The following is a 10,260-nucleotide window of genomic DNA, read 5'->3' as shown; positions in this document are numbered from 1 at the left end:
TCCTTGGCTTTAGGAAGCCACCAGGGCCTCCCTGTCCCTGTGGCCAGCTGGCCCGTGCAAGCACACATCCAGGATTCTTCCCGACTCCTCTCCGCCCTGGCTCTCACACTGTCCATGTGGCCTGGTCCACACCACATTCATCGGCTCCCTCTCTCCCCAGGCCCTCTCTGCTTGGGTCAGGGGTCAGGTTGGATGGCACCCTGAACAGGGGCTCAAGGAGGGGTCCTCCCGGGGAGAATTCCTTGAGCTACGGGTTGCCCACCAGGCCCTCTCACCCAGAGAGGCTAACCTTAAGGCTGCGGGAGGGGACACATGCATATGTGACATCACACCGAGCAAACGTGGGTTCTGCCACAGCGTCCCCATCTCTGAGGCACAGGGAGGACTGACGATTGTCGTCACTCAGCAGAAAGTGTTGGGTGACCTGTACAAAATTAATTTCTTGGCTGTCATGTGAATTCCCAGGGGGTATATTCACACAGTTGCCTGTAATGTGACAGCCTGAACACAGGCCAGTGGGAGGGTAGGGAGACGTGGGGAGGGGAGGTGACGAGGGTGTCCCCTACGCGCCCCCACACTGTCCCGCCACCAGCTGCCTCTGGGGAGGGTGCACTGCGGGGTGGCTGGGAGCAGGACTCCGGGTTTGGATCTCCAGTGGGGCACCGCCCAGCCGTGTGAATCCGAGGAAGTCTCCCAGCCTGTGCCTCAGTTTCCCTATCTCTGGTGCTTTCCTCGTTTGGCTGTCGGACGATCAGCCGCACCCCCAGGCCAGGCACCGGGACCCTCCTGCTTGCCTGGCCTGCTCTGAGTCATGTGCTCCGACAGCCCAGGTCCAGGCCTGCGACAGAGGGTGAGTGCTGCAAGGCCCCAGGGCCCGCACGGCCTCCGCACAGCAGCGTGCAGACCTCAGGCTGGGCAGCTGTCTGTCCAGGAGCCCCGCGCCCTCCTCGCCAGCCGGGTTTGTCTCTCGTCTGCTGCCGTGATTCTCAGCCTTTTCAGGTAAAAGCATCTCTTGTTAACATCCAAATACAGACTCTGAGGTCCATAACCCGATGGTGGTTATCGTTTTAGTACTTTCGGAGAAAACAGACAGAACCCAAAACCCTTTGCATCTGTCGATCACATTAGCACCCACACGTATTTGAAGCACTGTTTATATACGTGTACATATGTATACACACAAATATACGCATTCGAAACTACGTACACCCATAAATGTATCTTTATATCGACATACATACCCACAAATGTGTATTTATAAACACGGATACCCCCCAAGACATATATTTATATAAATATATACACCTACACGTATACACGTATAAATACATACATAAACATACACACCCACAAATACATATGTAAAGGGAAGTTGCTATAACAAAGATGCCCCAAAATACAATGTATTCTGCAAAGATTTCAGAAGTTCACTTTCCTCTGATGACACGCTTCTGCAGGGACCGGGACGTGGATGGTGGGGCAGCTCTGGTCCAAGGATCATTGGACACCCGCGTTCCTCCCCACTGCTGTCCAACAGGACTCTGCAAGAGGACAAAAACGTTCTGCGTGTGCCCTCTCCAGCATGGTAGCCACTTGTCCGTGTGGCCATTGGGCATTCGCAGTGTGGCTGGTGCCATTGAGAAACAGAACTTGAATTTTATTTAACCTTAGCTTGTTTAAAGTAGCTGCCCACGGCTGGTGGCCACGGTGCAGGACAGCATCACTCCACCCCGGCCTTGCCCGGTCCCAGCTGGGAGACCCTGCATGGAGGGGGCAGGCTGGGGGGGGGGAGCACTGTGTCCTCACACTCAGAGAATCAGTCCAGGGCCGTTCCTCAAGGCAGGGAGCCGGGCGAGGGACTGACCTGGCAGCTGCAGCTGGAATGCGCCAAGTTGCAGGGCAGGGACGGGGGCACTGGTGGACGGTTGTCTGAGCCATGCCACCTAACCCTTATGCATGCTATTGTTCTGTGCGTAGAACTTGCTGGTGAGACCAGGGACTTGGCGGCCCCTGGCAGTCGCCTGCACACCCAGGAGTCCTTGACTAGAGATGCCCCCACCCCCCCACCTCGCTCAGTTCTCACTCAGTCCTTCCTCATCTGACACTGGAGCCCGTCCCGAGCTGTGTGCCCCCCGCCTGTCGCTGATCCTTCTCTGATCCCCTTGGACAGGGCTCCCTGCCTCTTGGGGCCCTGCTGCTCTGGGGACTGGCCCCTGTAGCCCTTGGGACACCTCACCCCAGCCAGGGACTCAGAGCAGCCCGAGAACACCCCCAGTTCCTTGTCAGAGGATGTGGATGACCCTTGGCTCATTCCATCTCCCCAGCAGCCCTGAGAGGGACCATCTGCCCTCCCCGAGGAGCGAACTCGGCCCGGCGCTCTCCCCTAAGTCCTCTTCCCTCTAACAAAGCCCCAGCGTCCCACCCTTCTGTCACACAGAGAGATGCCAGGACGCCCCCTGCATTCCCCACTTTGTCTAACAGGAAATCTAATCATTTCAAACTTTACCTGTCCATAAATATTTGCAGACCGTTTCAGGACCCGCAGGAGGTGGAGGCCCACGCCCCCAGAGAGCTCTGCTCACTCCCGGGGCCCTGACCTGCTGCTCCAAGCCCGCCCCGCCCGGTTCCTCAGGCTGGAGGACAGATTCTGTGGTTGCCTTACAAGTAGCGTGACCATTTACACACGCACTTTACAGTCAGCTTCTCTACTGCTCACAACAGGGCTGTGCGGTTCAAACTGTGCCCTGCCCGTTTTACAGGCAGAGAAACTGAGGCTCAGAGGGTCGCGCGGGGAACTTAAGGCTGAGCAATTTCCTTCCTGATGTGCGGAGCGCCGGCGGGTGGACAGACCTCTCCTGCGGTCACGCTACAAGAACGCACACGTTCCTGCATAGGACGCTCCACCGGCGGCTGGGGTCCGGGCCCAGACAGATGCTTCCCCTAGAGCTGCATCCGCTCCTGGACCAGTGCCCGACAGCAGGGCAGAGTCCTGGCGGCCACTGGGTCTCAGACACAGCGGCTGGGTGAGAGTTTGTGCACGTGGAGGGGGGCACAAATGCCAGTGCGGCTCGCGGGGCTTGGGAAGGGGGAAGGCCTGCCGGAGGGGTGTCGGAACCCCTCCCTGGCTGCCGGGCTGGGCCCAGAGAGGATGCAGAGAACAGGAGCTGAAGCCAGCAAGGAGCCGAGGCTCCGTGGACGGTGTAAGGAGCCAGAGCAGGCCGTGGGGGGCGCTGTGTTCAGGCCCTGCTGCTGGAGGCATATCTGGCGGCAGAGGAAGGGTGGTTGGACAGAGGGCCAGGGAGAAGGGCTGAGGGCCTGTGTGGGGCGTGAAGGCATCGGCGGTGACCCCAAGAAGCGGAGGCCGAGAGAGGCGACGGCAGGGCAGGCTTGTTCCCGCTGAGGCCTGCATCTGCCCCCTGGGCCCAGACTCCCTTCTCCTTGGCCAGGGGAGAGCGGGGCCAGGCCCCCCCATCCCTTCCACACAGCACAGGTGGGGTGAGCGAGGCTCAGGACAACACTGCTTTGCAGCTAAGTGTCCTTGGGTGCTCTCCTCAGGCACTTCCCGTCCCAGCCCTGAGTCAGCCGAGGAGGGACCCTCATCACAGGAAACACTCTCCTGGGGGAGCCCCTCCCAGGGCCCCGGCCCCTGGCCTGCCCCTTGCTCCCAGGGATTGTCCTGAGCACCACTGACCAGGACTTCATGGTTCAGAAGCCACCAGAAGGCAAAGGGTGAATGGCGGCCGTTCCCAGACCCCGCCAGAGCCCGGAAGGGGCCGATCCGGGCTGCACGCATGGCTGCGTTTTCTGTGTGCCGTGCATCTTTAAAAGTGGGAAGAGCTGAGACCCAAAGAGAAAAGGAGGAACATCCCAGGAAGTGATGGGGCATCTGCTCTCACCACAGAGACTCTTTTACATTTCTAATCAGGAGCCGGGCCTGGGATGGACAAGGCTTGGTGTGGGGACAATGAGGCCAGGAGGCACAGCCGTGGGGCAGCCTGGGCAGAGAGTCAGGGACAGGCTTGAGTTCGGGGTGCCGGGCTTTCCCAGGAGGAAACAGGTCAGAGAGAAAGTCTTCACGTGCAGCCAGAGGGGCGCCCCTTGGCAAGGCTGAAATTCCTCCCCAGCGCTGGGATTGTTACAGGATGGCCTTCTTTTCCATCTTGGCATTAAGGTGTAATTTTTAAACACTTAAAATTACCTGGTGGTTTTTAGTGACACATGTCACTGACGAGCAAGGAGCTTTTTCTCCATCAAGCTCCCCTCGCGCCTAGCCAGTGTCGCAGCCTCAAGACACACGAGGCCAGAGCCGTCTAAGCACCTGGACTTGGGGCTAGGTGTCCAGAACCTTCTCTCTTTATCCCCCGAGACCCCTGGGCTACTCCTTCTCGCCCTTTCTGCACAAGGACGCTGCGGCCGGGCTCAGCGCGGGTCCCGAGGCCAGCCGCTGCCTCTAGCTGTTGCCATGGTTCACTCCGGGCATCCGCGGGGGGCTGCAGGAAACACGGTGGTGGGACTCGATAGGGCGGGAGAGAATGGGCTCATGGGGAAGACGGAAATTTTTCTAGAAGTGTGCAAACAGTTTAGTGAGCCCCACAGAAACAAAAGGAAAAGAGGGAAGACAAAACAACAAAGGGTGCAGAGCAAAGCCAGACTCAGTCCCGAGATGAGGCACACAGGAGGCGGGGGTGTGGGGCAGGGGGGAGGGTGTGTGGGGCAGGGTGGAGGTGTCGCCCCAGCACCGGGACAGTCAGGGAGGGGAGAGCGTGCAGAGCGTCTGAGCAGCTCTTGAGACAGGAGGGGGCAGGCGTGGGCAACGGAAGTGGGACCGAAACACATGGACAGGAGCAGTCGAGGAAACGAATGGCAACGGCAGAATGTCTGTGAACGCGTCACTGTGCAGAGCGGGGCTGCAATGCCACACAGTCGGGGGGAACCAAAGGAGCTTAGCCCCTTTCTTTCCCAGCGCAGCACAGAAACTGAGAGCCAAGGGTCCTCGAGGAGATGGCCCAAGGTCACACCGCCAGGTCTCCTGGGTCCCTCCGTTCCAGGCTCTTTCCCGGGCACCGCTCAGACTACTGTTCATTACTTCTTCTTTCTCTCTTTTCTTTCTCTTTCCTTCCTTCCTTCCTTCCTTCCTTCCTTCCTTCCTTCCTTCCTTCCTTCCCTTCTTCTTCTTCTTCTTCTTCTTCTCCTTCTTCTTCTCCTTCCTTCCTTCCTTCCTTCCTTCCTTCCTTCCTTCCTTCCTTCCCTCCTTCTTTCCCTGCTTTGTATTGAGGTACAAGGGACATAGAACATTATAGTCCCTCGGTGTGGGGCACGATGATTCGATACTTGTATCTGCTGTGAAACAGTGTGACGCCCAGCATGGCAGCTCTGGTTGGCAACACTGTCGTGCATACTGGAAAATTGCTAACAGAGCGTATCTTAAAAGTTCTCATCACACGCAGGTGATTCGGTAACTGTGTAAGGTGACGGATGTTAACTAGACTTATCGTGGTGATGGCTTTGCCATATATTCAGCCTACTTTTTAAACACCCGGTCACACTGGAGTTCTGGGATCAGAAACCTGGAAGGAGTAAGAACCCTGTGGAGAGGGAGGGAAGAAGCAATTGCACAGGGAGCAAGAGGGGCAGAACTCAGGCTGTGAGCAGCTCAAGGGCGCAGCCCAAGGAGGACAGGGTGGGGGCGGCTGGAGGAGCAGGGGGACAGCTGGGGGAGGGGCAGCAGCTGGCAGGAGACAGGTGGGGGGGCAGCTGGAAGAGTCGGAGCTGCTGGAGGAGTAGGGGGGCAGCTGGAGGAGGGAGAGCTGTTGGGGAAGGAGCAGCTGGAGGAGGGGGAGGAAGCTGGAAGAGTGGGAGCTGCTGGAGGAGTAGGGGGGCAGCTGGAGGAGGGAGAGCTGCTGGGGGAGGAGCTGCTGGAGAGGGGAGGCAGCTGGAGGAGTAGGGGGGCAGCTCGAGGAGGGAGAGATGCTGGAGGAGGGGGAGGCAGCTGGAGGAGGGGAGGCGGCGGGAGGAGCATCAGGGACCATCTTGGTCTGCGGTGCGCAGGTGAGCCTGGAGCAGGAACTGAGGAAGAGCTGGCTGATTTGGGGTGGGGGCGGTGCCATAGAGATGCAGTCACCAGGCAGGAGAGAGGAAGACAGCGGCAGAGGGAGTGTGGGTTCGAGTCCTCCCGTGAAATCTCCCTGTGGCTGCCTTCGAGCGTCTTTGGTGAGGGGCGATGGCCCTGTGCACAGTAGTCCTGGCCGCCACGGGAATGTGAAAACAAACGAGAGGAAGGGAGAGATTCAGGAGAAGTTACACCTTTGCTTTATGGAAACAGCGGAAGAGTCCAATTGCTCACCTTTTCATCTGGAGTATTTGTTCAAAGAATAAAAAATTGTGTACCGTTCCATTCTTTTTTGTATATATTTCTAGAAACATATGAAATTTGTCTGTGTTGGGGGGGCTACTTGCCCCCAGAGCGTTTTATCTTTACAGAATTTTGGGACCCGAAGACCCAACGGCCACATCTTCTGTTGTAATCAAAATATGATAAGTGAAGCTTACGGTTAATATATCTGTAAATATTTTTTTCTTTTAAATCTGAACTTGGTTTGAAGGATTTCTTTAAGCAGTCTCTTTTCTCATCTTATTACTAATTTTGCAGTGCTCCCCAAAATGAGCTCGATGGATTGAATTTTCGAGATTTTCTCTGATAAAATGAATCTTCTAATTCCCCCGATTGAGCAATTCTGCACGTGTGGTTCAGGTTTGGGTTTTTATTATCAGTAACTCTTCTCCTATTTCCTAAAATGTTTTTTTCCCAATGTCTTATACTTTTGTCAATGGTCTTCTTCAGTGAGTAGTGAATGCGGTCAAGCGATCGTCGTGGAAGCGTCTCAGGACGGGCTCTCTGGGACACCAACCCGGAGGAGGACGTCTGAGCCAGCAGTGACCGGTCGTTGTGGGACTCTGACCTGCTGTGTTGCTTTAGAGCAAGCAGCGAGTGTCTCTGTGCCTCAGTCTCTTCTCTGAACACAGAGAGTTGGCTTCTTTCTGTTTAGGGCCAGAGTTCTGTGAACTCGGGCAGGGAAAATGCATCCTGTTCCCACTACTCTATGTCTACCAGCAATTTACCAGTTCTTTTCATTATGCAATAGACCTCATGATACCACAGGAGGGTTCGGCATTGCCTGTGACCCTGTTGCTAATTTCTTGAAGTTTTCATTTTCATTCCCATCGGTTCACATACAGTGTCATGTTAGTGTCACGTTAGTGTCAGGTGTGCGGCATAGTGATTCGCACGTCCATCTGCACCCGGTGCTCATCACGACAGGTGCCATCCTTCCTCCCCACCCCGTTCCCCGCCCCCACCCCACCCCCTCCGGTCACCAGCAGTGTGTTCTCTGTAGGTGAGAGTCTGCTTCTTGGTTTGTCTCTGTTTCTCTTTTTCCCCCCTTCGCTCATTTGTTTTGTTTCTTAGATCCCACCTGTAAGCGAGACATATGGTGTTTGTCCTTCTGTGACTGACTTCCCTTAGCTGGAGACCCTCTCGCTCCCCTGCCGCCAGCTGGAACCACAGACACTTTCACACCCACTACACTTGCAGATACGGTGGAAGATCTCTGCTCGTCACTGTTTCAAAATCACTGTCAGACCTGTGAGCACATCTTCGTTTCTAATCTGTTAATAAAGAAACGCATCACAATTGAGAGACATTTTGCAAGTATTTTGATCGAACTGGGTTTCTCGGGATCGTGCACGTCCGTGTATCCGTCAGAGGAGGGCGTGGCTGTGGGCGTCCCAAGGTTGCCAGAAGGCTCCATGGCATTGAAGCAGGTTCAGAGGCTTTGCTTTAGAGGGATGCTGAGAGGTGAACCACAGGTTTACTAAAGGACCAGCCGCTCTCTAGGGCGAAAGGAGAGTCACGGAAGTTCAAAGAACGGTGTCATTACAATGGAGAACAATCGATGAAGAGCTCTGTGGAGCGGAGGGCTGACCCTGTGGCATTACCCTAAATGATTAGCATTCCGAGCAGCCAGTCCCTCAGGATGGTGTTTGGGCCCCTGCTCCGGAGTCTGGCTGTGCCTGTGGACGTGAGCACCGTGTCAGGCCAAGCCCGGCCTCCGTGACGCTGCAGGTGGACGCAGCCGCCCACGGCCCGAGCCCCCCGTTAGGTCCGTGCCCACTGCCTCCCCTTGACACATACCTTCCTGTCATGATCCTCAGGGGAGAGGTCACCCGTGGACAAGCCCACGTCAGAGCAGCCGTGGTATTGCCCCTAGAGTCCTGCTCTCTGTGCAGCAAACTTCCGCTCCGGGGCTCTGTGCACAGGTCTCCTGGGGGCTCTGGAGGTGCCGAGCCCAGACGCCCGGTCCTCCCACCGTCATGGCCTCACATCGGAACCCAGAGCACCTCGGGGACTGTCCTGTCCACCCAGTGCGTTTCAGGGGCCCCCCTTCACCGCATTGGAGGGCCCCCTGCTGGTGCCGCAGTCAGGACACTGGGACCTTTGAACCTGGCCATTCATGGCTCTCCAGACCCTGGTTTCTTCTTCTGCAAGGTGGAGATAAGAATTGTATTTCTGCATGAGGCTGTGTGAGGGTGATGTGCAGGGTGCCTGTGGGATGGACTGTAAAGTCGTGCTCGTGGTCGTCCCCAACGCTGCTGTCACTAGAGCTGTGGAGTGCTCCCAAGGGCCCAGACGACCCAGCAGGGGCTCCAGGCCATCGCTCGGGAACCTTGCAGGCTGGGTGCACCGAGAGGCCTCCGGGTGTCTTGGGACTCAAGACAGGGCATTTCCCAAATGGGAGAAGACTTTTTGGGCTCCTCACGTACAGGGGTGCCAAATCGGGACGGCAGGCGCTGTTCTAGACTGGGATGGCATCATTGGTCGTATGGGTCCGAGCTGTCAGAGGCCTTCCCGCAGCCCCAAGAAGCCCCGGCGAGGTCAGTGGGAGCGGCGCTGTCGTGAGCGGCTCACGCCCTGCACCCAGCGACAGTCTCCCGTCTGCTTAGACTCAGCGTTTCCAGGTCTGCAACCTCCTCTCAAGGGAAGTCCTTCTAAGATTCAGCCACCAAGGTCATGTCCACCTTGTTCACAATAGTAAAAACTGGGAATAACCTAAGTGACCTCCCGTGGGAGACCCGCTAACCAGAGGTGACATTACCCCATGAGAAGTAAGCACCTTGCAGCCAGGACAAGTCACGTTGTAGGAGAATATTGAGCAACGCGAGAAGAAACTCCTAACACTTGGAGTGGAAGGCCAGGCCAGAGAGCACCCACTTACGCACCGAATCCACACGCACGCTTGCACACACACACACGCACGTGTGCACACCTATATATGACACAAACACTCATCCTGGTGTTGGGACTTAGGAATGTTTTCATTTTCTTCTTTTTAAATCTACATTTTTCTAAATAAATATATTTCTTTTTTACTTTAAGAAAAAATGTAGGGTTTGTGCATGTGTGTGCGTGATTTTCTTTTGTTTTGTCTGGTTTTAAAGAAGGAGACTAAAGCCACACAGACCGAGGCGCCTCCCCCGCGGTCCCCCTGCTCGGGGCACTGGCCACCCAGCCGTCCAGTGCACAGCGAGCCTGGTCTCACCGGCACCTCCCACGTGTTTGGAGGACCAAACACGGTTTGGACCCCGAATAGCCCTGCTGCCTCCAGGAGGGGCGGAGGCGGGAGGCACTTGGCGATCGGGCATGAGGTCTTCCCAGGAGGACGGGGGAGAAAGACCAGCAGTGTCCGCTCAGCGGGCTCGAGACGGAGCAGGTCAGGCCAGCAGATAAACCAGGGACTGGAAGGCCACGGGGTCAGCTCAATGAAGGGTCCCTCGCTGAGCAGGGTCCCTCAGTTCCTCGCTTGGGTTGGAGATGCTCTCCCGAGGCCAGGCTTTCAGAAGAAAGATGACCAGTATGTGAACTGGTCACAGGCACTTAATCAAATAGATAAATAAAAACTCCAGAGGGGTCCAAACCATTCCATCTGCTCTCCTCCACCCTAAGCACCCCTCGCACTGTAGGAGCCTGACTGCAAAGAAAAATAATGTGCTTTCTACTCTACTGAAAAATAGCAAGAGGAGATGAAATATTTTTATAATCTGAGTTTGCTTTCAGCTCAAAGTAACGTGCGTGCCCCAAACCCGCCCCTGTAGGCGACCGGGAAAAGTAAGTCCGGGGACATTGGCTCCAGGCGTGGCCTGGGCTACGTACAGTGACGGCCTTTGGAGACCAGGCCCGGCGTTCTCGCCAGTCCATCTGCAAAA

The sequence above is a fragment of the Ursus maritimus genome, unplaced genomic scaffold (assembly GCF_017311325.1).
Source record: "Ursus maritimus isolate PB19 unplaced genomic scaffold, ASM1731132v1 scaffold_3, whole genome shotgun sequence".
Taxonomy (NCBI): domain Eukaryota; kingdom Metazoa; phylum Chordata; class Mammalia; order Carnivora; family Ursidae; genus Ursus; species Ursus maritimus.
Note: the sequence above shows the minus strand (reverse complement) of the source record.